This window comes from Brassica oleracea, chromosome C3 (assembly GCF_000695525.1).
Source record: "Brassica oleracea var. oleracea cultivar TO1000 chromosome C3, BOL, whole genome shotgun sequence".
Classification (NCBI taxonomy): Eukaryota; Viridiplantae; Streptophyta; class Magnoliopsida; order Brassicales; family Brassicaceae; genus Brassica; species Brassica oleracea.
In genome coordinates, this window is record NC_027750.1 from 43,277,091 (window position 1) to 43,283,147 (window position 6,057).

The following is a 6,057-nucleotide window of genomic DNA, read 5'->3' on the forward strand; positions in this document are numbered from 1 at the left end:
GAGGAACTAGTGTTTGGGGTTTCAAAATCTCGAATGTTTTTTTATAAACGGATCGATCGATGGATTTATGTCCAAAAACGCATCGATCGATCACTAAGATGGACCAAAGCGTAACAATGTGATCGATCGATGGGTATATGTCTAAACACGCATCGATCGATCACTAGTTCGTCGGAATTTCCTCGGAATATTCCGACGGATTGATGTTTCCTCGGAATTCCGTCGGTATATTCCGAGGAAATTCCGAGGATTTCATTTTTCGTCGGAATGTCCGTCAGAATACCGCTGTTTTCTTGTAGTGTCACTTTTTCCTCTTTTATCTCTCCAAATAAACTACTTCGTCGTTCTCTTTCATCTCTCCAAATAAACTTTGTTTCCATCAAACTCATCATATTCATAGATTTTGCAAGCTAGCACACTGTTTTTTTCTGCTGGAACGTGCAAGAGAATCGCATTATATATCTTCAGCTCCAATCTATGCAACACACCGGTCAGAATCTTGAGTCCCTCAAGCTCTGACGCAGTTTACAGTCACTACATCTCTCAGGAAACGATCTCTCCAGTAAGATTCCTTCTCAAATCTGCTTGTGACTTCCTTACCTCGTCACTTTAGATCTGTCTGGTAATAAACTCTTTTTGCTTGATCCCAACACAGATTGATGAGTGTAAATTCTTAAACTCTTTTTTTCTTAGCGAAAACAAGCTTCGGTCGATCCCTTCTGACTTAAGCTGGTTAGAACGCTTAAGACGTCTTTCTCTGGGTGGAAACTATCTCTCTGGTAGGATTCCGTCTGAGCTGTCTTGTTTTAGAGAAGATGATTTTGTCGGAAATAACGGTCTTGCGATATAAGTGTGGAGGATGTTGCGTTTTGATGGTGATTGTGATTAAAGTGTTCGAGCTCTTCCAAAGGAGAGAGAAGTTGAGACGATTAGGGATCTTGTGTTGACAAAGGAGAAGTAAAAGGGGGAACCTCAAAGAAGTTGAGGATTTGTAAGAAGAAGAAATTGAAGCTCAAAGAAAAAGAAGTAGCAAAAGGAGTAGAGGTAGTTGTAGCTGGAAAGAAGAAGCGTTTTTGACCAAAGTTTCCGGTTTGTTCTCCGAAGATAAAATCAAGACCGAAGTATTGCATGGAGATTTGTGTGGACCAATCACACCACTAACGCCAGCAAATAATAAGTATGTCTTTGTCTTGATCGATGACTTCTCTAGGTATATGTGGGTTATGCTATTGAAGGAGAAGAGTGAGGTATTCGATCGATTCAAAAGGTTTAAAGAGAGTGTAGAGAAGCAGGCCGGGTCAACCATCAAAACCTTTCGCACCGATAGAGGAGGAGAGTTTACCTCATCTGAGCTCAATCTATTCTGTGAAGAGAATGAAGTTAAAAGGCACCTAACCGCGCCTTACACACCTCAACAAAACGGTGTTGTGGAGAGGAGAAACCGAACCTTGATGGGAATGACAAGAAGTATGCTGAAGGCAATGGAGATGCCAAACTACTTGTGGGGTGAAGCTGTATGACATTCAACTTACCTCATCAACAGAGTTCCTACAAAAGCCTTGAAGAATCAGACGCCACTCGAGTGCTTTACATCGAAGAAACCAAATATTAAGCACTTGAGGATATTCGGTTGTGTAGCTCATGCGAAAATCATTGGGCCTTATCTGAAGAAGTTGGATGAGAGATCAAAGAGTATGGTCAATCTTGGAACTGAGCCGGTTTCCAAAGCCTATAGACTCTATGATCCAGACACAAGGAAGGTGATGGTGAGTAGAGATGTGATTTTCGATGAGGAGAAGCTTGGGACTGGTCGTCTACAACAAACCAAGCTGATTGTGAACCGAGCATGCTTAACCTTCCACATGAGGGTGATATAGAAGAAGGTGATGATCAAGGAGATGATCATGGACGTGAAGCTATAAACCAAGATGAGAAAGAAGAAGAACATGCAGATCACAATGCAAACCAAGACGGTGGAGGCCAACCGTTGGTGACTAGACAAGGCCGAACCATAACAAAACCAAGATATCTCGATGATTATGTGCTACTTGCAGATCAAGAAAGTGCAATGCTGTTGCTCATAGTGGATGGTGAGCCAGAGAACTATTTTGAAGCAGAACATGTACGAGAATGGGTTGAAGTGATGGTGGCCGAGTTGGAGTCTATCACAAGAATCAAGACATGGGAGCTTGTGGATAGACCGGCTGGAGTGAAACCTATAGGGTTGAAGTGGATCTTCAAGATAAAGAGAAATGTGGATGGTACAATGAGCAAGTAAAATGCGGATGGTACAGTGAGCAAGTATAAGGCGACTCGGAACTATTCGGCTCTTAATAGCCCTCGCAGCAACAAACGGTTGGGAGATACATCACATGGACGTGAAGATCGCTTTCTTGAATGGAGATCTAAAGGAGTTAGTGTGTGTAACTCAACCCGAAGGTTTCGAAAAGAAAGGATAAGAGGATCGAGTTTATGTGTTACACAAGGCTTTGTATGAGTTACGCCAAGCACCCAGGGCATGGAATGTGAAACTCGATCAGGTTCTCAAGGAGATGAGATTTGAGAAGTGCACGAAGGAACCATCAGTGTACCGCAAGACTGAAGGAGGAGACGTCTTGATCATAGCCATCTATGTTGATGATCTATTTGTGACAAGAACTTCACGTAAGGTGATTAGGCAATTCAAGGAGGAGATGTCTAAGAAGTTCGAGATGTCAGATCTAGGTAATACTATCTTGGCATAGAGGTGATTCAAGGAGCAGACAGAATCATAATAAAACAAGAGAGGTATGCTCAAGGAATCCTATGTGACACAAAGATGGAAGCGTGTAATGCAACTCAAATTTCAATGGAGGCAAATTTGAAGATCTCAAAAGCTAAAGATGAACGAGAGATAGATGCTACAGAGTTCAGGAGAATCATAGGATGTTTGAGGTATCTGCTTCACACAAGACCCGGCCTGTGTTACGCAGTTGGTGTTCTTAGTCGATACATGCACAATCCGAGAGACTCTCATGGACAAGCCATCAGGCACATACTGCGGTATGTGAAAGGAACAACAAACTTCGGTCTGGTTTTCAAGAGAGATGGGTCAAGGAGTGTTGTTGGTTATAGTGACAGCAGTCACAACATTGATCTCGATGACGGGAGGAGCACGTCAGGACATGCATTCTACTACGGTTCATCATCGATTACTTGGACATCGCAGAAGCAGCAGACGGTTGCATTGTCATCATGCGAAGCAGAATTCATGGCAGCAACAGAAGCAGCGAAGCAAGCTATATGGATCAAGGAATTGTTGAGTGAGATATTAAGCAAAGAAGGCGAGAAGGTCAAGCTTAGTTTCGACAACAAATCAGCCATTGCTCTAACAAAGAATCCAGTTTTCCATGGAAGGAGTAAGCATGTACTCAAGAAGTATCACTTCATTCGTGAGTGTGTGGAGAATGGACAGATCGAAGTGAAGCATGTGCTGGGTGTTGAGTAGAAGGCCGACATCCTTACCAAGCCATTATAAAGGATTATGTTCAAGAAAATGAGGAGCTTAATCGGAGTTCAAGAAATTGATCTCTCTAATTCAAGTTGGAATTAATGGGGTGAATGTTGGATAATTCCAAGCTTGTGGAAACTTAACATATTATTAGATGTTTAATATGTTAAGATAAACACAATTAGGAAACCTAGAAATAGGAAAATGAAGTTTCTATTTAGGTTAAGTTTGTGTTTTCCATATCCCACATGTTAAAGGGAATTGTCTTTCATATAAATATAGGTCTCATGCAGAGGTGTTCCATGCATAAGATCTAGGAGTGAAACATTGAGAGTAGTTTTGAGTAGTTTTTAAAGCTAATAAGAAAAGTTGTTCTTATAATTTTTTTGTTTCCTAAGAGATTTGAATTTCGGTCAAACAACAGTGTCTGAAGTCAAACAGGTATGAACCTGTCGCTGGTTCTACTCACTAGCGGCTCGAATCATGGTATCCATTCTGCTACTCTCCTCTCCTTATAGCTGAACCGTCTATTTCTGCAGTCTTTGTTTCTTTCTTATTTCGCTTTGTGGGTTATTCTTTAGATAATCTGAAATCTGAAAAGTTTCAAGATTTGCGATGAAATCTTCTGACTCGGCTTTATTTGGTTGCATTTCAGTTCACTTACACTCGAACCTGGTAATATAACTTCTTTCTCTTTAATTGTAATTGATCAAAATTGTTTAGTTAAGAACATAGATGCTGAACTTTGTGTTCGAAACTGTAACGTTTCTTAGAATATTGTTATGTAAAAAGTTGAAAGATTGCATTTTTAGGGTTCCTTGATAAGAATAAAAGCCTTAAAATGGTTAATGATCCCATAATGTTTAGTTAAGCTTTGTGTTAGAGTGTCACCAGGTGTCTCTGTTAGTAACATCTAATGGAAATCATATGAAGATAGCTACAAAGGTTGCTTGATCCTTTTCTTGCTCACTTGAAGACATCAAAAGATCAAGTTGCTAAAGGTGGGCTGCTCAATTGTTCTCAAGCCTGAGGATAGTGACAGTGCGACTTGGTTCACTATTGAAAGGTTTTATACCAATATAAGATTGTTTTTAAATGATATTTTTTTTCTTGGACACTGATTAAAATTGAGACTCTTTTTCTTCTTTGTTATCTTTAGGTTTCGATTTGTGAGCAATCAGATGTCCTAGAACGTGTTACTCTACAAACTGAGATAATGCATATCAAGGAAAAAATTGGTATCTAGAACAATTGTGTAGCGGCTGTAAATGTTGTAAGTAAGCTTTGATTTTTGTATATACATTGGTTGGTGAATTGACAGTTATAATGTTCTATTGTATCAGTCGATGGATGATGATCAACGACCAAAATGCTCAGAGAGTACATAAGGTTTTTTTTTTTGGTGCCAAAAATTTTAGATGTCAGTCACTAAGATGTTGTTTGCCTCTTGGCCCTTGATCTTACAATTTAACTGGTGCAGTCTGGGCTTTTCCAAAGGCATATGTTTGTTTACAAATCAAGTCTCTGTGTCTTTCTATCTTTCATCACTCTCTCTCTCTCTTCATAGTTAGCTCAATAAAAAGGAAAATGAAGTTGCAAGTGTTGTAAATATATTTCTGGTGGTATATTCAAGGTACTTATTCATCTTGACCACGACTAAGTTTTCTCTAATTTGTTTTCCTTCATTTCTCAGTGCATTGCTCTGTCTTCCAGATCCTAGAAGTTCTTATCCTTTGTTATTAGTCTTTGATCTTTGCCTGAATCTACTAATTAGAAGTTGTGTTTGAAACTGTGCTTTTTTCTCTGTTTATAGTCTATTCACATGCCTGTTTTTGTGTGAAGATAAGATCTATATCATTCTTCGATATTGAGAAACATGAAACTGCAAATTCCAGGTGGTCTAGAGCTTGTACAAGAGCAGTAGGTTTGGTAAAGGTTTTACAACACTCGCTTGAGGCAGTAATTTATAGAGAGACTAATCTCAGCTTCAGTTTCCTTTTAATTCTACTTTTTTGGATTGAGCCTAATCTGATCTTGGATTATGCACTTTTTGCAACATATTGACCGTAGACATCGGTATGGACACAACCTGCATTTTTACTACAAGTTGCTCCAGTGTCAGAGTAGAGACCCTTACTTCTACTGGTAATTGCTTCTCACTGACTCCTTTTTCCCATTTCGTGTAAAAAAGTTTGAGCCGAATCTTGAAATATAAACTTAGATGTACATTTAATTGAAATGTTACAGGTTTGATATTGGCAAGGGGAAAGAATTAACAATGTCGATAACTTAGAAACTTATTTTCTTTTTGTTGTCATGTTTATGCTGTGTGTATATGGAAAGAAAAGCTTATGAGGTTGTTGTGGAAGACGACAAATTCTTCTACAAGAATAGTGGAGAAATTCTTTAAAATTTTATTATGGATAAGAATGATTCCAAATGGATTATGGTGCTCAGTTGTTATACGTTGGGAAGAAGGGTACGTTTCAACATTCAAGCTTCTTAGCTGGAGAAGCTACTGTTTCTGCATGAAGATTTGTTGTTGAAAATGCTGTTCTTAGGGCTGT